A 26874-nucleotide genomic window follows, 5' to 3' on the forward strand; every position below is an offset into this window, starting at 1 on the left:
GTGGATTTTAGTTCCACAGACTATACGCAGACAATATTATTAATACCAACACACAGTGTTCTTTCCTACTATGCCAGCATCGGCTGATCCCGACTCCTTTAACAGGCAAATTATTTGTCAGGCTGAGTGAAGCGGTTATACAAATGTTCCCCTGTCAAATGCACTGCTGAAGAACCAAAACTAAAGTCATGATTGGAAGCCAGGACAAGCTCTACAGGACCTCTGTTAAACGGCAAACTCTGCCCACAGCTGAAGAGGTGATCCTCTCAGGCACAGTTCAGAAAGCAGGAAATGAATTACTCTAAGGCGTGATCTCACCGTGAATGAACAGCAAAGACCTCATTAAGGATGCAACTTGATAGGGACCCAGTGTTGGATAAGGTAAGACAATAAGGTAGGGTTAAAGACAGTCAGCTAGAAGTGGCCTCTGGTACTGGATGTTCCAGAATTTCCTCCTGTAAAAGCAGTTACTACCAGGTAGGGACTGAGTGGATCAGAAGGTTTGGCCATCTTAATAAAAGGCCCCTGACTGCCGTTACAGAAACAAGATGTAGCAAGAATTTTTCAGCTTTAATGAACATCACTATGGAAAATCTTGATCAGATGGCTTCTTCCCAAGATAACCTGTTCTTAAACCATCTGTTTTCTATCTGTGATGCTTTGTTCAACCACAACCAGCCTGTTTCTTTAGCAATGGCACTTTGGGAGATACCTGATCTATGTGTCTCTCACCATACCTTCCTCATGCCCTCTTCAGCGCGCTGTGGCCTCAGAAGGAAACACTAGTCCCCTTCCAGTATTATATCTCCTTAAAGGTAATGCAATCTCTACTCTCCATGTCGGTTAGATAAACATGCTCAACCTCAACCTCAAACACAGAACTGGGAGCTGACCGCGGACATTTACTTCAGTCCCAGACAAACAAGACCTAGACAAAAATAAGCATTACCGAGGTTGGAGGAGACTCTCTTACACAAGAGCTTCCAATTTATAATAGATGATACCAAGCAATTCTTTGGCTCTCAAGTCCACGTCTCTCAGCCTGGCAGCAAGAGAATCCCACGAGCTGGTTCAAGGAAGTAGCATTCATTCATTCACCAAATACTTACTGACTGACTACTACATAAACAAGACAAATAGTCACTGCCTCACAGAGCTTATAATTGGTGGGGAAACAGACACAGACACACACACTAACTGTAAATTGTGTTAAGTGTAGGGAAGTAACTCCACTTTCCCTAGGGTGGTCTGGGATGGCTCCTTAAGTGGCATTTAAAGTGACATACACAGGATTTGAAGCTGGCAGGCCACGAGGCGAGGATGGGAGCTTCTGGCAGGGAAAAGTACATATGGAAGAGCTTTGAGGAAAGGAAGAACTTGGTGTTTTAAAAACACTGAGATGGCTATGAGGTGGTTGAATACAGTGAGATGATGGAAACCATGAATTTTGGCATGAGATGAATTTAGAAAAACAGGTAAAGGTCAAGTCCTGTAGGCCTTATGTGCCATGCAGAGGAATTTGGGTTATTTCATAAGTACATTGGGAGGCCACTGGAGAAGTTTAAAAAGGAGAATTCTTAAGAGTGATCTATTCTGTCTGCTGAGCAGACTCTCGAGCGTCAGCAGACCAGGAAGGAGGCTGAAGTAGCTCAGGTGAGACATGGCAGCAGCTTGGAAGAGGGTGGGAGCAATAAGCGTGGAGAGAAAAGAATGGCTTGAGGTCTATTTGGTGGCCAAGATAAAGGATTCGTTGATAGATTCAGTGCAGGAGGTGAGGAAAAGGGAGAAAGCTAGGCTTCTGGCCTGTGTGATGAGACAGATGAGGGAACCACCTACTAAGATGGGGAAAACCAGAGAAAAAGGAGAGCGAGAGGGGAGAATGTAAGAGCTCCATTTTGATGTGTTTACTCTGAGGTGCCTGCAAGACAATTAAACAGAAATACTGAGGGGAGTATTCACTAGATACCTGGATACCAAGCTGGAAATTGAGAGGAAGAATGATTCAAAATAATGTTCATATATTTAACTTTACTTGACTCCTAGAATATCTGTACACACAGGGCCATGATATTTTATCTTTAAGTGTATAACATACTCAGCTCCTCTGTCCATGGGATTCTCCAGGCAAGAATACTGGAGGAGGTAGCCATTCCCTTCTCCAGGGATCTCCTTGACCCAGGAATCGAACTCAGGCCTCCTGCATTGCAGGCAGAATCTTCACTGTCTGAGCCTCCAGGGAAGCCCTGGTTCTGATGCATTATACACACACAAATACATGTATACACATCTAAAAATAGGAAATACACAAAAATAACCACCAATAATATGGAGGGAAAGAACATCCCCTCTTCTTTGTTCCAAATTCCTTAAAAGAGTGTTTTCACTATGTTACTGGGTGTGTGCTCAGTCATGTCCGACTCTTTGTGACCCCATGGACTGGAGCCAGCTTCTCTGTCCATGGAATTTCCCAGGCAAAATTACTGGAGTAGCTTACCATTTCCTCCTCCAGGGGATCTTCCCGACCCAGAGATCAAACCTGTATTTTCCTGTGTCACCTACATTGACAAGCGGATTACCACTGAGCTACCCTGGGAAGAATTTCATTATTTTTTAAAAGTATATAAAGCAAACAGTAACTGGACAAGGCTCTCATTTAAAAGACAACATTTCTCTTATTGATGTGGCAGATAAATCTAAATATTTTTGCTGTTGCTGTTGAGGTAAATCGTTAAGAAAGCTTTCCTCCATTTGGCACATGCTAGTGTTTCCAAGTTGACCTCCAGATGGAAATCAAGATCACTAGCTTTGTAGCATTAGTAAGTTTCTTTAGAGGCTGTGCTATTATTCAAAGCTCCTTCAAAACATAATGAGAAGTTGTGCCAAATTAAATGAAAGCAACTGGTAAGTGAAATTACACACAAAATAAATGAGTAACCCAATACACTTAACTGGACCACAGATGTTACAGAGTCAGTATTAATTCTAAGTGAGGCCGGTGTTCTTTTCCTCACCAGACACTTCATGTAACCGGACACCTCCTACAGTACTCTCTCCCATATCGTCCATATCACTGTTGAGGAGGTTCCATTTGCCCCAAATCTCTCCATCTGCTCTGCACTGCCCTCAAGCCCTGTCCCATCCCAGGCTTGAGCCATTTGCAAAAGCCATGATTCCACTCTGCACAGCTTAATATGCACTGTGCCCTTTGCCTCGCTGAGCCCGAGTCAAACAGCCTTCCTGATCACCCTTGACCGCTGCCTCAGGACAAGGCAGGGGCGGCTTCTTGGCTCCTACGGTATCGTCTGAGTTCCTCCACCGTTTAAGACTTTGTCTGAAGGTGTGTCTGCCGTTGCCCTGCTGCTGAACCTACTGGCTACGAACCCTATCACACCCAACAACCCCCAAGCCCGAATATTCTTTAATGCTCACTCTGTTTTCTTGTAATGGAATTTATAAATAATGTATCTACACACATATTTTTAAAAACACACACACAACACATACACTCAATCTCAATTCAATGCCCCAGGCGTAAACACAAGAAATTTTTAAATCACACAATAAAGGACCATGAATTACAAACGTTCAGGGACTTTCCTGGGGGTCCAGTGTTAGTAGCCACCTGCCAATGCAGGGGACCCGGGTTCAGTTCCTGGTCCGGGAAGATTCCACAAGCCGTGCGGCAACTGAGTCCACGCACCCCAACTGCTGAGTCCACGCCGCAACTACTGAAGTCCCTGTGCCCCAGAGCCCATGCTCCCCGACAAGAGAAGCCCCTACTCGCTGCAACCAGAGAAAGCCCTCACGGAGCAACGAAGACCCAGCACAGCCAAAAATAATACATGAGATTTTTAAAAAAATGTCCCGGCACACCACCACCAGAAGACACATAAAGTGGTCCTTTGCTTGCCTCTATGTACGGAATCTGCATGAAGGCGAGATTCACAAATGCAGGCGGGGACAGATGGGCTTTCTGTGACTCAAACACTGCAGGCAGGGTTTCACTGGTGACATGACTTTATGGGAGATTTTTACTCTGAATAATGCAGAGTACAATCTTCTCTTAAGTTACATTTACAATTCTATTTACAATTTTCCTGGAAAAAGTCACTGCCTATTAAATCCATGCCAAAGAGGAAAATCTTTGTGTTTACACGAAAAGCACAATTAGGTTTCAGGCTCAGATAATCATAAACAGGTTTTTCACCTACATAAAAGTCCTTTCAACAGAATGGGGGCGTGGTGTGCACAGGACATTCTTATTGGAGGGGACGGTCCTGCAGGCTCCCCCACTAATCGTTATGATACCTTAAAACAACCCTGTAAATTTCCAAGATCCTTCCTGGAGCCCACACCACCTCTCCCAGTGAAAAACCACTAGCTTAGCACACAGCAGATGCTTACGAATTGTTTGCCTGAATTGATGACCTTTAATCATTAAGCTTCAAAAATATTTTTCAAAGGACTTTTCATGTGACTATACCATGCACACATTCCAAGGATTCCAAGTAAATCTACAACATATTGAAGTGATACGCAAGAAAACTTCCCACCACAACCGAAACGCACACGGGGAGTCAGACTATTTGAAAGAGGCCATGATCACTTCCACACTGTGCGGCGGCAGAGTAAATGCAGCTTGGCACAGGAAAAACGCTCTGCCATCTGCTATTACTACAGACAAAAATATTTCTGGATACCACGTGAATGGTTATGTGCATATCACCTCCAGAAAGTAAATGTGAAATGAAAGAGAAGTGGGATTGTTTATAGCCTGACTTTAACATATGCTACTGTTATGAAGCAAATCAGCCTTTTAGAGGTATTTTCAGAAGCAGTGTCATAACTGGAAATCTCATGGCCCTATGGTAGTTGGGCTCTTTGAGGCTGTAGGCAGAGGCTGGCTTAGATGACCCCAATTAATGAGAGTTCATCATGGGGTACACAACAAGAGAAGGACAGCAAGGAACAGTCTTGGCTGTGAACTGTGGTAGTGACTTCTACACTGCACTTATACTTACCAGAACACAAATGGTAGGCTTCTCTTACCAGGTGGTAGTCTTAATTCACTGGCTCTCAATCCTAGCTCTCAACTGAGTCTCTTTAAGGGATTTTCAAAGTCATAGCTCCTTGGACACCACTCGCAGAAATTCTGCAGAATTGTTCTCGAGTGGTATCCTGACATTGCTGTTTGTTGGGTTACTTGTTGATTATGTTGTTTTTAAGTCCCCAGGTGATTTTATGTGTTGGGGTTGAGGCCCACTGATCTTAAGCCAAAATTCAAATTCTAATGATGAGATTTCAGCTGGCAGGGCAGGCTAACAAGAAAAACATTTTGAGTGTTGGCAAGACTCTTTACCCTACAATGTACCCCCAGAGAAGTGACATCTGTTTCCCTTCTTGGTAAGTTGGTCTTAATATATTCTGAAAGGCAGCAAGAGAGTAGGTATAGCTTTGAAAATACGTGGAAGGAAACATGTGAACTTACTTCAAAAGATTTACAAGTTCTTTGTTCTTAGGAAAACATGATAATTTAGCTAATGCACCCACATATTCAAGAAAGTCATATAAACATGGTCAAAATTGAAGATAGTAAAGAGCTAGGGTAATCCCTGAGCCTCTAAATCCAACAGAAAGACTGGGGAAATAAAACTGGATCATAAGGCTAACCTATAATTTCAGAAAAGGTAAATTCCATTTGTGGTTAAATCTGGTCTGAATCAAAATTCTACAAATGCCCAACCTTCTCCATGACTTAAGAGACCCAGGCATGCCATGGACATCACATGCTGCTCCTGTAGCTGCTTTACTGGTATGCCTGTGAGGCATAGTTGATGTTGAACAAGGGCAAAGAACCACCAGCTGCACAGTTCTGAAAACCGCCCATTAGAGTAGAATGTGTTTATGTAAGACAACATACTAGGCTGAACATCTGGGTGGACAACGTAATCCCAGTGAAGCCATGAGATCCACACGGGCTCATCTCAGGAGCACTGTCACAGTTGAAGATACACAGTCCCACCCTTGATGGAGGCCCAGGCAGGGCAGATGTCCCTTCATCTCCCCTGCTGGCAGCTGGAGCACAGACATGGGACCGACACATGGCCGGTGAGACACACCTCACACCTCATCTTGAGAATACAGTGCTGAGAGTGCAGTGAAGCAGTGGCCGTGGCACAGGGGTCCATCCAGACCTCACAGGTCTTTCCCCCGCCCAACACTTCATTGTTCTCAACAATCCTAAGAGCTGCTTGTCATCCTTCCAATAAGTCTATCCATGGTTAAATATGCCCGAGTTACTTTCTGTTTTCCATAAGAATCCTAACTGGTAAGGAACAGGTACATATATGGACGACAAGGAGATGAGTGGCTCTATTTTCCCTAGAATTGCTAGCCTTAGGACGTAAGACATGAGCTGTTGGTCAACCCTGTCACTGTGTGGAGAGCTTTCCTGAGAAAGAAGCGCTGGTGGACAGATTCTAAAATGAGCTTGGTGACTCCTGCTATTCACGCCCTTCATAAACCCTTTCTTCATGAGCATGGATGGGATTGGGACTTGCTTCTAATCTACAGAATAAAGCATGCCACTTCCATGATCATATGACATAAAACTCTAATTTTTGCCTTGTGAGCAGACTCTTCCTTGCTGCCTTTGATGAAGGAGGCTGCCATATGGTGAGCTGACCTACAGAGAGATTCAAGTGGCAGAGAACTAAGGATGGCCTCTGGCTGAGAGCCGACAGCAAGGCTGAGAGCCGACAGCAAGGCTCTCAGTCCAACAACCCACAAAGAACTGAGTTCTTTCAAAAGCTACATAAGCATGGAAGCAGATCCTTCCCCAGTCATGCCTTCAAATGAGACATCAGTGCTGACAGACATCTCTGCTGCAGTCTCGTGAGAAAGCCAGACATGTAAAGTTTGAAAATTCTAATAAAAGTGTCAAAAAGGATGTTACCACACTAAAGAAATATTAACCCAAATGTTCAACTCACTCTATGAATTCCTAGAACCTACACCCTTGTATTTGGAGAAGGAAATGGCAGCCCACTCCAGTATCCTTGGTTGGAGAATCCCATGGACAGAGAGGCCTGGCAGCTACAGTCCATGGGGTCACAAGAGTTGGACATGACTGAGCAACTAAACCAACCACCACACCCTTGTATTAGATATAGCTCAATTTATCATGTGCGGGAGAAAAGAAAAATACTATTGCAAGAATTAAAAGAGAAAATACACATAAAAGTGGTCCATATAATGCTTAATACACTGGAAGAATTAAAATGTGAGTCAAAATCCACTCACCTCACTTGTTAAAACTGAGAAACACTATTTTTAAATACTCATTTACTATCTCTAAAGGGCTTCTCAAATGGCATTAGTGGTAAAGAACCTGGCTGTTAGTGCAGGAGACATGGGAGATGCGGGTTCAATCCCTGGGTTGGGAGGATGCTCTGGAGTAGGAAATGACAACCCACCCCAATATTCTTGCCTGGAAAATTCCATGGACAGAGGAGCCTGGCAGGCTATAGGGCAGGGGGCTGCAAAGATCTGGACGCCATTCAGTGATGGAGCATCTACTATTTTTAAGAGCTCTCTGAAATATGTAGATACTTTTATCCAGTAAGGTGTCATTCCCAGGGGCTCTGATGTCCTTGGACTTGTGTGAGCTTCATCTGCCACTCTTCTTGTACCCACACAAGACAGCTCAGAGGCACTGAAATGGTGGGAGCTTTTCCAATGAGTCTGATACTGATTTCAGGACGTTTTCTGTTTATCTTTTTAGTCCTCCCAACAAATCCATGGGATGCATACTGTTGCAGTTCCTACATAACAGATGAGGAACTGAATTTTTGAAAAGTAAAACCAAGGGCCAGGATTATGAAAGGGAGAGCTAAGAGAAAGCAGGAGTGGCACTCAATAATTGTGTGTTGAAAGAAGGAGAACTGAGTAATGCATCTGTACCCAGCACTCCCTCACTGATGGATACACCTTCTGCTTGCCTTTGCTCCGACTTTTTAAGTTTGGGAAAGCATAATTAGGATGTATAATCTTCAACAAGGAACATGAGGATAAGACGCCACATGCGTGACCAGAAGCCATATAACAGTTCATGTAACACAAGTCTAACAATATACCGGATCGTGTTTTACCCATAAAACATTTCCCCAAACTGAACTAATCTACTGATTTCTAATTTGTACCCCTCAACAAACTTTTTCAAAACAGCTATGTGTGCCTCCTTCAAATCTACTAAAAGACTTGCTTCACCAGGTGGTTTTAATTTTCTTTACTGTTTTCTAAGATCTTTTGCTGCCCGTTCCCCATCCAATCTTTTTTTTTTTTTTTAAGTGCTGATTCTGAGCTGAACCTTATGAAAACTCAACTGAAACCAGCATGCAAAATTCTATGGAATACAGATCAAAAGACCTCAAAGTCACTTAAAAATGAAGACTTCGAAAGAGGATCTTAGAATAATATGGAGCACAGGAAAAACACCCATCTCGTTAGCTGGGCAGTCCACCTCTATGTGGACAGGGAAAAACAGCTCTCTTTGAGTCATTTCAAATTAAATATAACAGTGCCCCCTTATTCATGATTGTGCATTCTGAGGTTTCAGCAACCCAAGGTCAACCGTGGTCCAAAAATATTAAATGGAAAATTCTAGAAATAAAAAATTCATAAATTTTAAATTGTGTGCTTCTCTGAGTAGCCTGATGAAATCTGTCACTGTCTTGGTCTGTCAGCCATCCTTTTGTCCAGCATATATGCCTGGAGATGCTGAGTAGCCATCTGGGTTATCAGATCAACAGTCATGGTACTGGAGGACTTGTGTTCAAGTCACTCTTATTTTACTTAATAACAGCCCCAAAGTACAATGGCAATTCAGATCTGCCAAAGATAAGCCATAAAGTATTTCCTTTAAGTGAAAAGGTAAAAGTTTTCAACTTAATAAAGAGGAAAAACTGTACACTGAGGTTGCTAAAATCTGCAATAAGAATGAATCTTCTATCTATGAAATTGAGAAGAAGGAAAAAAAAATTGTGCTAGCTTTGCTGGCACATCTCAAACTGCAAAAGTTTGGCTATTGTGGTGTGTGATAAGCGTTTAATTAAGATGGAAAAAATATTAAATTTGTACAATAAGGTATTTTGAGAGACCACATCCACATAACTTTTATTGCAGGATATTGTTGTGGTTGTTCTATTTTATTATTGTTACTGTTAATCTTTCCAGTAGTTATGTATAGATGTGACAGATGGACCATAAAGAAGGCTGAGCACAGAAGAATTGATGCTTTCGAACTGTGGTGTTGGAGAAGACTCTGGAGACTCCACTGGACAGTGAGGAGATCAAACCAGTCAATCCTAAAAGAAATCAACCCTGAATACTCACTGGAAGGATTGATGCTGAAGCTCAAATACTTTGGCCACCTGATATGAACAGCTAACTTTTTGGAAAGACCTTGATGCTGGGAAAGATTGAAAGCAGGAGGAGATGAGGGTGACAGAGGATGAGACAGTTGGATGGCATCACTGATTCAATGGATGTGAACTTGGGTAGACTCCAGGAGACGGTGAGGGAGGGAAGCCTGGCATGCTGCGGTCCATGGAGTCGCAGAGTTGGACGTGACTTGGCAACCGAACAACAGCAACAATAACCGTTAATCTCTGTGTCTAATTTATAAGTTGAGCTTTATCCTAGGTATGTATGTAGAGGGAAAACATTCATATAGGGTACAGCATGATCCCTGATTTCAGGCATCCACTGTGGGTCTTGGAACATATTCACTCAGAAGGGGGTCCCTACTGCACTCAGATCGAGTCAGTCTTGTATTATCTGAAACACTGTTACAAAGGATGTGTGTTAAACAGTGTATAATCAGTCTGCTCAAGACACTTGATAGCCATCTTGATAGCAATCATATGTGGTACACTGAGAGACACTGGAGTGGAATTTATGAATTTTAAGTGAACTTTTACCATTTCTTAGGGCAAATCTTTAAAATTGGCCCTAAAACCACTATAACGCAAAAAAGCTTAAAGACAGGTGTTTTCAACCATTGTGACTTTAAGGTCATTTTTCCATCCTGGCAAATGCACCTTAAATCTTTTGCCATGAAAGCCATTTAATGCCTAACTCTGAGGTTCTCAGATTAGAGATCTGACAACTGCAGAACATGACTCAGTTCAGTTCAGTTGCTCAGTCATGTCCGACTCTTTTCGACCCCATGGACTGCAGCACGCCAGGCCTCCCTGTCCATCACCAACTCCTGGAGTTTACTCAAACTCATGCCCATTGAGTCGGTAATACCATCCAACCATCTCATCCTCTGTCGTCCCCTTCTCCTCCTGCCATCAATATTTCTCAGCATCAGGGTCTTTTCCAATGAGTCAGCTCTTTATATCAGGTGGCCAAAGTATTGGAGTTTCAGCTTCAACATCAGTCCTTCCAATGAATATTCAGGACTGATTTCCTTTAGGATGGACTGGTTGGATCTCCTTGCAGCCCAAGGGACTCTCAAGAGTCTTCTCCAACACCACAGTTCAAAAGCATCAATTCTTGGGCGCTCAGCTTTCTTTATAGTCCACCTCTCACATCCATACCCATACATGACTACTGGAAAAACCAGAGCCTTGACTAGATGGACCTTTGTTGGCAAAGTAATATCTCTGCTTTTTAATATGCTGTCTAGGTTGGCTATAACTTTTCTTCCAAGCAGTAAGCGTCTTTTTAGAACATGACTAATACCACTATTATTAGTGCAAAACACCTGAGGGAAACAAAATCAAATATGAGCCATAGTAATGACCATAATAAAGAAGAAAATTCTTCTGCCTTCAGAAAAACTATAATTCTTTATGGGCAGGAATAAAAACTGTACACAGGATGATGCATGCCACTTAGCTTCTTCCAGAGATGAGCTTTCCTGGATGAGATCAGGAGAAATACAAGGAGTGATGAATCAGTGAGAAATGTGGTGAAGACTCATAATAATCCATGACCCTTACTTTTTTACTCCCAATTACACTCTCAAATCAAGGAGAGGACTTTTCATATTCCACAAGGTTACTCAGACACCAACTGTCTGGATGGGCAAGCTCTGAGGACTCTGACACTTATTCAAAGTGAACTGTCTTCCACATGGACTCTTTCGCCCCCAGTCAGCAGCACACAAGAGGGAAGAAAAGGGAAGGAGGCTGCCAGGAGTCAGCCATCAGGATAGACAAATCAGACACTGCTCCTGTTAGAGACCTATTTCACCATAAGTACACATATGATGGCTTCCCAGGTGACAGAGTGGTAAAGAACCCACCTGCCAGTACAGGAGACTCAAGAGACACGGGTTCAATTCCTGGGTGGAGAAGAGCCCCTGGAGGAGGAAATGGCAACCCACTTCAGTATTCTTGCCTGGAGAATCTCATGGACAGAGGAGCCTGGCGGGCTGCAGTCCACGGGGTCGCAAAAGAGTCAGACACGACAGAACATGCACACACATACATAAGATACCTGTGCTTAAATACCTTCAAGGCAAGTCTCTATTGGGAAAATGTAAAAAACAAAGAAAAAACAGTAACAGTGAATTTCCATCAACACTACACCAGTTATTAGTAAAAAGATGGATCAGAAAGTGTTCATTTTTAATTCATAGACTCTACTTGTATATTCAGTACAAAAGAGCACTGCAAGTTTATAAAGCAGTTTTTCTACTGCCTGCATAGTACTGAATTATTTAAAACTCATTTGAAAAATACACACACCTGACAGTTTTTAAAATACCATTTGACAACAACATTTTCAACATCTATAAAAATATGTGCTAGAGAAGCAGACTCTGTATACAGTCTTTCATTATCAAGTCCTCAAGTATTTTTACCCGCTGGAGCATCACACTTCACGAAATCACTGGAGAGGAATAGGAAGCAATGCAAGCCTTTGTTCAGAGTTCAAGTTACTTGGTTTATATCATGCGATGAATGCATACCACACTCAAAGTAAAATCAACTGTTTCAACAAAATCTGCACAATGTCAGGGCTTCCCTGGTTGTCCAGGGAAGACTCTGTGCCTCCACAGCAGTGGGAATGGGTTTGATCCTTGGTCAGGGAGCTAAAGTTCCGCATGGCCACTAAAACAGGAAGCTCTAAACAAGAAGAAGAAAAAAAAAAATCTGTGCAATGTCACCTACACTGGGACATCTTCCTTCCAAAATTACAGGATTTAAGTCCTCACAAACTGACACTTGGTAAGATCTCATCAAATAAATTCTACAAGTTTGGATGCAATACTGATGTTGGAATACCTCTTGGAAACTCAGAGACCTGTAAAAAATTACATATCCGTATTATTTGTTCAATAATGTTTTCAAAGAAATTTTGGGTTTAATGAGTCCAAAATTTTAATAATCAAAAAGCTATCTCTTAATACAGGGAAAAAAAGTTTATGAAAACATATATCCATTTGAAAGTTGATCCAGCCTCCTCCTTATCTATGCTTACATCTTTTTCATATCTACTGTTTCAAATTTTCCTTCTAAGTTTCTTAATTAAGCCTGCCACAGGTTTGCCCATTTGATTCATCTTTTTAAAGATATGGCCCTCCAATTATCTATTTTTCTTCTTTAAAAAGTTTTACTTTTTACCAATTCCATCTTTCCTTAATCGTGTATTGATTCCTTTTCTAGTTTAAGATGAGGACTTCATTTATTGACCTTTTAAAGCTTTTTAAAAAACTTGTTTACTCTATTATAGAAAGAACTTAAGGGTTTGATATGGAGTGCTCCAGCTATTCTATTTCTAAAGTTTTTTTTTTTAATTATCATTTCCTCTTCATCAGGGAGTTATTTAAATTTCTAAGTGATTAAGAATAATTATTGGAATTGTTTTTTTTCCTTTTACTCATATTCAGTGCCCACCCCCTCAAGTATTTATGTATTTAGCTGCACCAGGTCTCAGCGGCAGCACCCCAACCAGGTATCGAACCCAGGCCCCCTGCATTGGGAGCTGAGAGTCTTGGCCACTGGAACACCAGGGATGCCCCTCATATTTAGTTTTTAAAGTCCTTCTCATTGCTTTGTGATCAGATAACATAGCCTGTAAGACCTCTGCAGTTTTAGAGGTGATTAAAGCTGCCTTTGTAGCCGGTGCACAGTCCCTGCTTATTTCATCATATCGTGTAGGAACATGTGGTCTCTCAGGAGGATGAGATGAGCCCAGGGGCACTTCCACCATTCTAGCCCCATTGGTGAGCTGCCTCTCAAGCCTCCTGAATGTCCTTTCCTCTTTGTCCATTTGAATGGACGTGCCTTCCAACTCGACACTCAGGTTTTGCATCTGACTTACTCTAGACTTCTGAACAAGGTCAGTAACTCAACTTACACTTTGCCTGTTGTCTTTAATTGGGCTAGTCACCTCAAAGTGTCTTTATTCAACAAACGTACATTTTACTGAGTAACTATGATATATCAAGCACTATTGTAGACGCTGAGGATATGCAGAGAACAGAACAGATGATAGCTCTGCCCTCCTGGAACTTGGGAGGGACAAGAGAGTTAAGGATCATGCAAATACGCTGTTTATATTTTAGTAACTTAAGTCTTTCCATGAAAATAATGCATGCTCACTATAGAGAATCTGACCAAATAAGAGTTAAAGAAAAATGATAAAATTCCATAACATTAACACTAATAATATTGCTATCTGTTTTTCCTTAGCCCTTTTTGTGACTATTCTTAGTTTGGGAAGAAAAAATTGAAACCACATCACATGTAATAATTTGTATTCTACTTTCTACTCTTAACTTGAGGATCTTCCAATTCTATTAAAATAATCTCTGAAAATAGCATTTTGATGGCTATATAATATTCTACTACATTATGATTTAACCATTTACCTATTATTGGATTGTTAAGTAGTTTCCAATTTTCCAACACTTTATGATAATAAATTAGAAATAACAGTAAATACAAAAAAAAGATAGATGTAAGTTACATCTTTTTTTTTTTTGCATTTACTGTTATTTCTAATTTGGACAATTTCCTAGAAAAGTAATTACCACATTAAAGGGTATAAACTTTTTGCAGCTTTTGATACATATCACCAAATGACTTTTCAGAAAGTTTATAGCAAGATATAGCACCAGCAGAAATTTATGTAAACTTTCATTTCACCAAACTCTTAACAACAGTGATACTCTTTTAATTTTATTGGTTTAATAAGTAAAATAGTCCATTATTTTAATATTCATTATTTGGTCAATAATGAATTTTTGTCATACATTTATTAGGTCATAAAATTGATTTTTTTTCTGTTAACAGCCTATTGATGGACTTTTTCTTGCAATTAGTACTATTCACCACAAAAATATGATCCTCTTTTTCCAAATATATTTCTAATATATTTTTGGCCTTTTAACTAATAATATTTGGACCTAAAAAAAATTGCTTTTACCTTTATTTGAGATTGTTATTGTTTTATGTTTGGAAGTTTCCTCCCAACTCAAGACCTCAAAAATTTACCTCACTGAAATTTCTTAGATATTTTTTAGATGCTATTTTTTAAATCTTCTAAACATAAGCTATATGAAAGTTGTTTTAGGGTATAGTGAGTTAAAACTATAAGTTGAACAACAGTTTCTTCCAAATGGTTAAACTCTTCTTCAAGTACCTATTTGCTAAATAACCCTTATTATCCCCACAGATTTATGATGTTATTTTTATTATGTTCATGGCTTATTTTGCCCTAAAAAGATGCAGGGGGAAAAAGTATGTCTTAGAATCAAGAAACTACGGTAATATAAATCATAAAGGAGACATATATTGCTGGAAATAAAATTTGTTATTTATTTGACCTGTGTGTTATAAACAACTGCAAAATTAAAATGCTCTCGTCTTGAATTCAGAGGGGAACAATGTCCATTTAAAGAGAGATAAATTAGAATCAAATTATTTTATCTCTCATATAAGCTAATGAGAAGCCAACTTGAAATAGAAGGAACATTCATGTAGTCTGCAGCCTGTTCTCAGCTGGTTATCATGGAATAATTGATGCACTAATGATTTCAATTCATAGCACCGACTGTCTTCATTTTGCATAATTTAAACCAAACCTGAATGTAAATGGAAAACAGTCCTCTTGACTATTTAACTCCCAAGACTTTTAACTAAAAATCATTTAATGCTGCAGAAGAGGAAGGGGAAATTAGCAAATATAAAGAACTTTCTATTTAAAAACATTCCTTCTTATACTGAAATGGGAAGAATTAAGTAAATACACCACAACATCTCCAGAGATGTGATTTACCATCTTATTAGTTGAGAGTGAACTCTGTGTAACATTTATCTGCAATAAATGTCTCCTGAAAAAAAGATCCAAGTAGACCAAAGTGCACATTCTAAATACTGATACTCCCAAGGGAAATAAATGTACTATACTTCACAGGGCTCATTTTTTTAATGAAAAAACTATTAGTAAGAAAACAATCAACTCAAAATAATTGCTGCAATTGGTAATTAACTTTTCAGATTAAAAAACACCTTTTCCTGTAAAACACATATTACACAAGGCTCTTTAATTTAATAAGATGCATCTATTAACTTACGGCATATGACTTTTTTAATTTTTAAAAAATTTTCTTTTCAAACTAACCTGTAGGCATCATTACCTGAGACAGTCAATACAGTAAACCCAAGCCTTGCACCTGTCACCAAGTCACCAGAATTGATCATTAACAAGCCTAGTTAGTTAAGTACAGATTAGGTAGGTATTATCATCCACAAACCCACAATTACATCACAGCATGATGGCCAATTAGTTTCAACCTGTGCAGTGAACCTTATTCCAGACAACTCTGCATTCAACTGGAAAAACAGCTGCTTCCTCATTTCTGCCTACTGTTCTTCTCTGTTATTTTGAGCCAACCAGTTGGGTGAAGCAGGTATAAAACAAGGTCTGAGTAATTTACCAGCAGCAGGAGTCCTCCACGCTGGTGTGCTCTAGTTGGGATGAAAATTTCTCATATCTACCTCTGTGTAGGACATGCACATCTTACAATGGAACCACAGCAGTGCCGTTTAAGAAAAGACAATATATGTTCATACACCTAAATTAAAACTTGCTTAGAGGAATGGGGGTTCAGGATGGGGGACACGTGTACACCCGTGGCTGATTCATGTCAATGTATGGCAAAAACCACCAGAATATTGTAAAGCAATCAGCCTCCAATTAAAATAAATTAATTTAAAGAAGAAAAGAAAACAAAAAACTTGCATGAAAGCCATGCCAATGGCTAACTGAACACTGCTTCTGAATCACAAGATGGCAAATCAAAGAAGTTAATGCTTATACACATGGACATTTAGGAAAAATAGCTTGTAACTATGACCAGCCTAGACAGCATATTAAAAAGCAGAGACATTACTTTGTCAACAAAGGTCCGACTAGTCAAGGCTACGGTTTTTCCAGTGGTCATGTATGGATGTGAGAGTTGGACTATTAAGAAAGCTGAGCGCCGAAGAATTGATGCTTCTGAACTGTGGTGTTGGAGAAGTCTCTTGAGAGTCCCTTAGCCTGCAAGGAGATCCAGCCAGTCCATCCTAAAGGAGATCAGTCCTGGGTGATCATTGGAAGGACTCATGTTGAAGATGAAACTCCAATACTTGGCCACCTGATGTGAAGAGCTGACTCATTTGAATAGACCCTGATGCTGGGAAAGATTGAGGGCAGGAGGAGAAGGGGACGACAGAGGATGAGATGGTTGGATGGCATCACCGACTCAGTGGACATGGGTTTGGGTGGACTCTGGGAGTTGGTGATGGACAGGGATGCCTGGCGTGCTGCAGTTCATGGGGTCGCAAAGAGGCGGACATGACTGAGCGACTGAACTGAATTGAACTCTTCGTTAAAAATAAAACCAATTTCACAGCCAAGAGGAGCTGCCATGGACTGAATTTTGTCCCTACCCAAATCCGTATGTTGAAGCCCTTACTCCCAATGTGAAAATAGCTGGAGATGGGACCTCTGGGAGAGAATTAGGTTTAGGTAAGGTCATGATGGTTGCATGGTCTCTTTTGGTCTCTTTGTCATGTGAAGACACAGTAAGAAGACAGCCATTATAAGCTAGGAAGAGACTCCTTGCTAGACACCAACCATGCTGGCACTTTAATCTTGAACTTCTAGCCTCTAGAACTGTGAGAAAATTAAATTCTGTTATTCAAGCCATCCAATCTATAGTATTTTGTTATGACTGCCCAAGCTGATTAACAAAGGAGCCTAAGGAGACATGAAATGTCACACAGGAGTCCAGTTAACAACCTAGAACAGAAAAAGTACATCAGGTAAAAACTAGGGAAATCTGTATAAAGTAAGGAGTTTAGTTAATAATAATGTGTCATATTGGATCATCAACTGTAACAAATATACCAAAGCCTACAATGCGGGAGACCCAGGTTCAATCCCTGGGTTGGGAAGATCTCCTGGAGAAGGAAATGGCAACCCACTACAGTATTCTTGCCTGGAAAATCCCATGGTGGAAGAGCCTGGTAGGCTACAGTCCATGGGGTCGCAAAGAGTCGGACACGACTGAGCAACTTTTCATTTTTTCATTTCTTTTCAATGTTCAGTTCAGTTGCTGAGTCGTGTCCAACTCTTATGATCCCATGGACTGCAGCACACCAGGCCTCCCTGTCCATCACCAACTCCTTGAGTTTAGTCAAACTCATGGCCATTGAGTAAGTAATGCGATCCAATCATTTCATCTTCTGTTGTCCCCTTCCCCTCCTGCCTTCAATCTTCGCAGCATCAAGGTCTTTACAAATTAGTTAGCTCTTTGCATCAGGTGGCCAAAGTATTGGAGTTTCAGCTTCAACATCAGTCCTTCCAATAAATATTCAGGACTGATTTCCTTTAGGATGGACTGGTTGGATCTCCTTGCAGTCCAAGGGACTCTCAAGAGTCTTCTCCAACACCACAGTTCAAAAGCATCAATTCTTCAGTGCTCAGCTTTCTTTAAAGTCCAACTCTCACATCCATACGGGATGTTAAGATGTCAAAATTAGGTGAAACTGGGTGCAAGTTATGGGGGAACTTTCTGTATCTCTTTACAATTTTTCTGTAAATCTAAGGCTATTCTAAAAAGTAAAATTTTTTATTGAAAACATATAAATAGGCAAAATCTGTCTTCAATCTACTCCTAAAGCAATCTATCAGATTTCTTATTTTCAGTGTAAAAGACTTTCTGTCCTTAGCTATAGTTTAAATCTTTATCAATTAATATCAGACATAAAAAATCCCCATAAACATTGTCTAAGTTATTATTTGTGCATGCCTGTTCAGTCATGTACAACTCTTCACAACCCCATGGACTGTAGCCCACCAGGCTCCTCTGTCATGGGATTCTCCAGGCAAGAATAATGGAGTGGGTTGCCATTTCCTTCTCCAGGGGATCCTCCTGTCCCAGGGATCAACCCTGAATCTCCTCTGTTACAAGTTAATTTTTTACCGCTGAGCCATCAGGGAAGGCCCAAGTTATTATTTACAGAACTTAAAACTGTACTGTGTACTTAATGTCTCTTCAGTTCAGTTCAGTTCAGTCGCTCAGTCGTGTCCGACTCTTTGCGACCCCATGAATCACAGCACACCAGGCCTCCCTGTCCATTACCAACTCCTGGAGTTTACTCAAACTCGTGTCCATCAAGTCGGTGACGCCATCGAGCCATCTCATCCTCTGTCGTCCCCTTCTTCTCCTGCCCCCAATCCCTCCCAGGATCAGGGTCTTTTCCAATGAGTCAACTCTTCGCATGAGGTAGCCAAAGTATTGGAGTTTCAGCTTCAACTTTAGTCCTTCCAATGAACACTCAGGACTGATCTCCTTTAGGATGGACTGGTTGGATCTCCTTGCAGTCCAAGGGACTCTCAAGAGTCTTCTCCAACACCACAGTTCAAAAGCTTCAATTTTCCGGTGCTCAGCTTTCTTCACAGTCCAACTCTCACATCCATACATGACCACTGGAAAAACCACAGCCTTGACTAGACGGACCTTTGTTGGCAAAGTAATGTCTCTGTTTTTTAATGTCTCTTAGTATATATAACCTAACAGGAACCCCTTGAAATTCAGAGTCACCACTCATTAACAATAAACAATTGATTTGTTCTTCTTGTTCAGTCACTTAGTTTGTGTAGCATCTTGAAAATATGTTGGGGACACAAAGACAAGTCATGGACAAGGACATAAAACTTACTAGAAAGGAATAAAAAGTTGTCCCATTTCATTAACAAAAGATTATAAACAACAGTAAGGAAACAATTTTTGTTACGTATCAGATTTTTTAAAAAAAATATTATAGCAAATATTCAGTCTGGTCAAGAAGTGGGGAAGTAGGCGCTCCCACATGCTGTTGGTGGGCTGTAAATGAGAACAAGCTGAGAGAAAACAAGTAAGTAATATGCATAAAAGAGCCATGAAAAATAGTTCAAACCCATGAACTGATTCTGGAAATCTACTCCAAGGACATATTCAGATCTGGGAGCCAAAACTAGCAAATAATGCTTTAAGTAAACATTCTCACTTGTAATTTGGATGATTAGGTAATAAAATTAGCATGTAAAATTAGTGAATGAGAAAATAAGGAAACTACAACACGAATCTTTATACAGCCACTAAAACTGAGGCTTCTGAAGAGCTGTGCTTGTAACAAGTTAAACAAGAAAGTAGGAAACAGAATTGTGTACAAGGTGAGGGGTATGCAATGGCAGAATGCTAAAAGTAGTTTTCTCTGGGTAGGAGATTATGGGCAATTTGTGTTCTTTATCTGTATATATTTTGAACTTTCCTACAGTGAATACCCCTTCGTGGGTCACAGCCTTATCAAGGAGAAGGGGCTAGAGAAACTCAATGAAGCTATGAGCCATGCCATGCAGGCATGAATATACTGTTTTTCAATTAGGAGCTGAGAAATTAGGTTATACTCTCATTTGGCTACTGCTTTCTTTTCAGTTTAATTCTTTAGGTAATATAACCAGATTTTAAAAGAAACTGTTACACTAAATCTCTCAGAAAAGAAAGAAGAAAACACAGCAGTCAGATAAAATTCTTTTCTGCTCTTAATGCACTTCCTATTCAGCTTGAGGGTCTTCGTAAGTGGTCAGGGATGGGTCAGCTGTCCAGGACAAGACCGGGCCTTCTCTCTTGCCACAAGCTTGGACTCCAGAGCTAGGGAAATGATTTATACACTCCTTTGTCCCTCAAAAAGTTCCAGTCCTAATGGGAGGGAAAGTTTTCTGCCTCCAAAGTTCTCATTCTCATCTCATAAAACCTAACTCAAGGGAATCATTGCTTTCATTAAGTCTTGCTCTCACCTTGAGTTCTGTGCAACTGTAAGCCCTCCTGGGAGACAAACTAACTAACTAACTCTTTTCTATAACTCATATAACTTTCCTTTATGGGAGCCTGTAAAGAGAGAAGGAAGGAAATGTATAAATGGACACCCAAGGAATGCAGAAGAAGAATCTGCTCAGGAGAGTCCTGGAATGTTGACTCAAGCTGAACCAGTTAACAGGCTGTGAAAACATGCTTCCATGAAATAAAACAGAGGGTGAGTATCAACTCTATACACAGGTGTCATCCAACTTTAGTAGAAAAATGCAACCGTGCCAGTAGATACAAAACAAAAGATGTAATTGTATAATATAAACAGAAAAGCAATGCTTCAGAAAACGTTCACCCGGGCCAATAAATAAATTCATATATACACACATACACAAACACACCAAATAACCTGGCAACACTACATTATACCTACTGAAAAAGTAGTTGTTGTTTGTTTTAAATGATGGCCCCCCAATACAAGTGAATTTGTATTAAAACTGACAAAAATGACATAATGAACTGGTATAACTGCTTGAAAAAATAGCTTAATCCACACTTGAAAAACAGGAATCTCATTCAGCAGCTGTCTCTCCTCTCAGTGAGCTGCCACTACCCTCCCTGGCCCTGAGAAGATCAGGGATCCTCCTTAGCCCTCATCCATCAGGCCATTTTTTTTAACTTTTTACTTTGTTTTGGCGTACAGCCCATTAACAATGCTGGGGCAGGTTCAGGTGAGCAGTGAAGTGAGTAGGCATTGTATCCACTCTCCCCCAAACTCCCCTCCCCTCCAGCGGCCACAGAACACTGAGCAGAGTTCCCTGTGCTATACAGGAGGTCCTTGTTGGTAATCGGTTTTAAATATAGCAGTGTGTACGTGACCATCTTGTTAAAGGAGCTTTCTCTCCGAAGCACATTTAACTTGGGTATCATTGGATTTACCCATTTGTCACTTGTTTGTTTACACAAACTCCCAAGGTGTATTTTAACCCTGTATCTGAGTTTTATTTTCTACTAAGCTATTGGAAATAATTCTATCAATACATTAAAAAGCTTAGAAAGGAATGTTGCACGTTTGGAGAAAATGTGTTAACTTTTACACTTCATTGTCTCCTTTGCTCTAGATCAACCCTTTGTATTGAATTTCAAAGGATTTTTAAGAATAATGTTTATAACTGAGCAATCGTTACTAGCAGTTCTGATTTAGGTAGGTGAAGTCTAAATCTGTTAGCATGCATATCCATATAGACAGCTATCTGGAGAGCTGGCATGATTATTAAGTAATAAGTCTTGTGAATTAATACTTATTCTAATGAAAAATAATAAATTGGCAGAAATCTGTCATCACAGCCTATTCTCATTGCCCCTCAAGACTTGGTGATCTAATGCTCTTCCACTGAAGACAATAAATGTCCCTGACCTTAGAGTAAATGCATTTAACTCTAGTTTAAGCAACTAATAGCTGCTTTAAAGCAGCACCTCCCCAAATTTTTGTACTGTATTCCACAATAAAAATACACTTTAGAAATGTAGCACACATACACCCAAAACATAAGTTCCTGGAAATAATACCCTTACCACATTCAACACTAGTCTTTCTTTCTCTTTTCTTTCCTCTCCCCCTTCCTTCCTTTCTCTCTTTCAAACGCTGCTTGGGTCTCACTACACTGATTTCAGAACCTTTTAAAGGACTGGAACCCACAAGTGCCAACCACTGCTTTAAAGCCCTGTTACCTGGTGGGTGATGCTGTTGTGACCCGTGGTACCACAGCATCCCAGCATGCATTCCTCCCCAAGCCTCCCTCCTTGGCTCTCTTCCACTTTCGCTCCCCTCTCTCCCACACCGTCCTGTGTACTCCTTTGCTTTTCATTCTACTTTCCCCACTTCTTTTTCATTCACCTGTCTGACGTTACACAGGACAAATCTTCCCACATGCAGAAGCACAAGATAACACTTGCTTCCTTCCACTTGCAGATTCTGTGGGTCAGGAATTCCGGAAGCACACGGGGTGGCCGGTCTCTCCCCCACCATGCTGAGGCTGGGCTGAGACACAGGTATATCTATCAGCCACTCACTCACATGTTCTGGGCTGCTTCCTCACGGCATGGGGGTGCCAGGGAATGTGGGCTCCGCGGGCCAGTGTTGCCGCTCACATGGCAAGGGACTTCTCGCCTCAGAAGTAACATGGCACTTCTGCTGCCATCTATTGATTGCAATGAGCCACAAACCCACTCAATTCACGGGGAGGAGCCCTGGGCCCCATCTCTAAGTGAAGTTCTAAAAGAACACGTGGGACAGGAGATGGTGTAACCATCATCGTCCAAATTGTTATTCCTCAACCTCATTCCTAATTCCCAAGGCAAAAATCCAACAGACTGCTACGTAGCTAACTCCACAGAGGTGTCAACTGGCACTGAAACACAGGTATGCCTGTTATGTTCCCTATCTCAGCACTACTGGGGAAGAAAGAACATGCATGTTGCATTTTAGACGAATAAGCCAGAAGCACCTCATCACAAGAATCCAAAGTAGGATGGCAGTTCCCTGCATCTAAGTTCGTGTGGAACAGAACTTATAATCAGTCCCTGTAATGACAGAGACAGGTGGCCACCCTCCTTCGGACAAAGCATTAACAGTTCAGGCTAATTAGGAATTGTTAATTAGCGATTTCAACGGTTACATGTGTTCTTGCATACTTCACTGATTCCCTTTCTCTCCCAGCCCTGGCTGCATGAAGCTACCATCTTTCTTTTCACACAAGTGAAGACACAGTTAAGTGCAGGGCCAGAGAGGCAGCCTGAGAGCTGGGAGCAGTGATTCTCAAAGTGGGCTCCATGGACCACGGGAGGTCCCAGAGGCCCTTCCATCAGTTCATGAAGTCTAAACTATTTTCATAATACTACTGAGGCATTATTAGCCTCTCTCCATATGCTGGCATTTTCACTAATGATATAAAAGCAACGGGGCCTTCCCTGGTGGCTCAAGGGTAAAGAATCCACCCGCCAATGCAGGAGTCAGGGGTCTGATCCCTGGGTGGGGAAGATCCCCTGAAGAAGGGAATGGCAACCCACTCCAGTATTCCTGCCTGGGAAATGCCATGGACAGAGGAGGCTGGTAGGCTACAGTCCAGGAGGTTACAAACAGTTGGACAAGACTTAGCAACTAAACAACAACGACATAAAAGCAATAGGGGGGTACAACCACTTGTGCCTTAGCTGCTTGAATCAAGTAAATCAAGGCAGTGACTCCAAAAAAATATCAAGAGTTGCTGGGTATCTCACAGCCACAGATTCACACTCAAAGGGAAAAATGGAAGCTCTGCCTAAGAATATCCTTGATAAATAGTAAAATTTTAATTTCTTAAAAAGTATACATCTTTTTCATATTCTATGTGACAAAATGGGAAATAGGCATAAAGCGCTTCAACTCTATATCCAGCTAAGGTACTAATCTCCCAGAGAAGCACCAGTGTGGTTGGTTGAGCTGTGAAATGAACTGGCCACTGTTTTTATGAACTCTGCCTCATCACACTTACTCGAAAGAAAAACTGACTGCCCACAGTTAAATAAGAAATGGCACGCATTTTCTTAAAAATAAACAATGTGAGCCTTCAAGGGAAAAAAAAAAAAAAAACACCCCAATGGTATCTACGGTTAATAAAATTTCAGCTTTAAGGTGAAAATTAGAATTCTGGCATCTCCTCCCTCCTGTGCCCCCTTAAGGAGCAGGGTCACTTCTTCAGACTCAACCACCGAGCGGGTCCCAGGACACACGGGGACAGGAAAAGACCAGTGAGGCATAGCTGTCACTGCAGCAAGCCACCCAAGGGAGTGTGGAAGGGACACGTGCGGGCCCTGCGGGGCTCCCGGGCACAAGGCCTTTGTGTCCCCCATTTCTTTGACTGTAGGAAACAGCCTTCGTTTAGCCTCCAGGACCTTCCCTGAGTCCCAGTGGGCAGATGCAAGCAGCTGTTAATCAGGAAACGGAGAGGATGCAAAGCCAGGGACGAACAGTCAAGAGCAGCCTTGAGGCAAGGTCCTGTTTGTTTCTCCATCACTGGATACACACAACCTCTCTGAGCTGCTCTGCAGATTCTGACCCCGGCTCAAAGTGGGAGATGTTAACGATTAAGGATAGTACGCTGCCCACAAGCCTATAGACCCCAGACTAGTTGGACCAGAAAGTTGATGATGCTGACTCCTACTTACCTCACCACCAATTCATCAGAAGAAATGGCCATGGACTGATCATTCCCTCTTCAAACAATTACCATAAAACTTCTCACTATCTTCCCCAAGTGGGGACCCAAGGTTTTGAGGGCATTGAACCGGCCGTGTGGCCCCCTTTGTCTGGCAAAGCAACAAAACTACCCTTTTCTACTTTACCCCAAACTGTCTCCAAAATGTGATTCAGCATTGGCGTAAAGAGAAGCTGAGCTTTCGGCATCAAGAGCAAAAGGCCCAGCAAAGAAGAGTGGTTACTTCACCCTGCTGTGCAGGTCCATACCCCTCACGGGGCTGGCTGTTTGGAGTGGCTTCCCTCCATAAAACTCCCTAACTGGGGGAAATTACTAATTCTGTGGATTTCATAAAACACAGAGGGCCACAAATGTTTGCTTGGTAGATTTTTTTTTCCCTCCCAAAGGGCAGCTCATTAAGTCCATCAATAAAGCAGGCTTTGTTCTAAAGATTTGCAATGTTTTCCCAATGAAAATTCTAATTGACAACCACCAGGAGAATAACAATGCGGGGCAGCAGAGCTCTGGTTTCTCCCATTCTTCCAAGATCCATCTCAAAGAAGCACTCCCTTCTTAGGTTTCCTGGACCAGCGCTCAACTCTGTCTCTATTGGACACACCACATAAGGAGATGCTTGGATATCATCAGTTTATCATTCAAAGTAGTCAAATCTTCAAAAACCAAAAGATTTAGTCTTTCAAACTTCAAAGGAAATTCCATTTAATTCCCAGGCTCAGAGTATCAGGTCCCTCCATGCAGAATAAGCATATTACATAAAAATGCAACCATGCCTTTTCTATGTAAAAGGACGGGGCTGGGGGCGGGGGAGGTGTTCCTAAAAAAATAAAAATGCATGATGAGAGTCTTAAGCAATAGTTGCATGAGAATATTAAAGGCACAGCTATTCAATGGATTCATTATAGAATAAAAGTTCAAGTACCAGAGGGAGTGATTTTCATATGAATGTTGGGTGTTGCCCTCACACACAAGAGTCTCTGGTCTACACAGAGAACCAAGTCACATCGAGCAAGTCAGGGAGCTGTGAGTGACAAGGTATAGGGAAGGCTGTTCAGATAAGGGACACACATTACTGGACCCTTTTTCAAAGAAAACTTTGAAGATTTTGTTAGGCTTTCTTGGTGGAACTGTCACAAGATAACAATACAGTTGCAAATGAGCAGAGTTCAGTGGCCACACCACTGCCTTTTACAGACCAGCTGGCGAAGGCTGCCCTGCCGGGATGGGAATTAGCATTAAAGAAGGACTCAAGGTTACTGGCCAGACACGCAGCCCAAGAAGAACACTCTCAAATAAAGTACGACACCCAACATAGTCACACAAACCAAAAGCAAAACAAAAGAGCTCCTTATTGAAAAGAAAAGCAGCTAAAAAATATCCATACTTCTTTCTGAACTTTCCTGAATCTCTCCCTTCTCCAAACAGCATCCAGATCCCCAGAGTTTAAAAATAAATGTGCAAACCATGGGCTTCCAGTTGCATTACACAGATTAAGAGAAGTGCAGCTGGTGGAAGAGGTAGGGAAATAAAAAACAATTCATTCCTTTTTCTGAAGAGAAAGTAGAGAAAAGAATCAAGGTAGGGAAATAAAAAAAACAATTCACTCCTTTTTCTGAAGAGAAAGTAGAGAAAAGAATCAAAGTGGAAAAGCACCCTCCAACTCCATCCCCTCTCCCCTGGGAACATACAGACCATGAATCAGAAGGCTGGAATCCTAACTAGCCTGGTACCTACCACCAGCTGTTCAATGAGCCTTCTGAATTTCCTTTTCCTCATCTATAGAGGAAAAGTTACAGATGTCAGGGATTTCCAAACTATATTCCCTGGAGCTCCAGGGACACAGCCACAGTGACACGGAGGTGAATCCACCCCAAAACAGTTCAGAGTTGATCCAGTTCATATGTCAAGACCGTGGGTAAAATCTTCTGCTTATAGAGTGTATCATCAAATCACCAAGACAATCCACAACTAAAGTGGCTTAAAAGCATTAGTCCTCTAAAATATCTTTTGATTTTTTTATCTTTAAAATTATGTGGTTTCTAGCTGCCTCTTTGAATTATCATTATTAGAATTAACTAATTGACAGGCTGGTTAATATTAACCCCCTAAGCTGTGTACCAGGTTCTACTTAAAAGGTGAAAAAATGGAAACTCACATAAGACAAGTACATCAAAATTACACAGCTCGGTAGCTGATGGGATTCAAACACAGGAATATCTGACACTAAAACCATTAACTGGATTCTGTCCTTAGAGTTAAAGC

At 41.2% G+C, this 26874-nt stretch overlaps 1 protein-coding gene across 4 annotated transcripts in view; it reads right to left on the bottom strand.

Moving 5' to 3' along the window:
• Nucleotides 1-26874, bottom strand: part of RHBDD1 (rhomboid domain containing 1) — a 187821-nt gene that overhangs the window by 130786 nt on the left and 30161 nt on the right. The window lies entirely within an intron of this gene.

Source organism: Cervus elaphus, chromosome 8, assembly GCF_910594005.1.
Source record: "Cervus elaphus chromosome 8, mCerEla1.1, whole genome shotgun sequence".
NCBI lineage: Eukaryota > Metazoa > Chordata > Mammalia > Artiodactyla > Cervidae > Cervus > Cervus elaphus.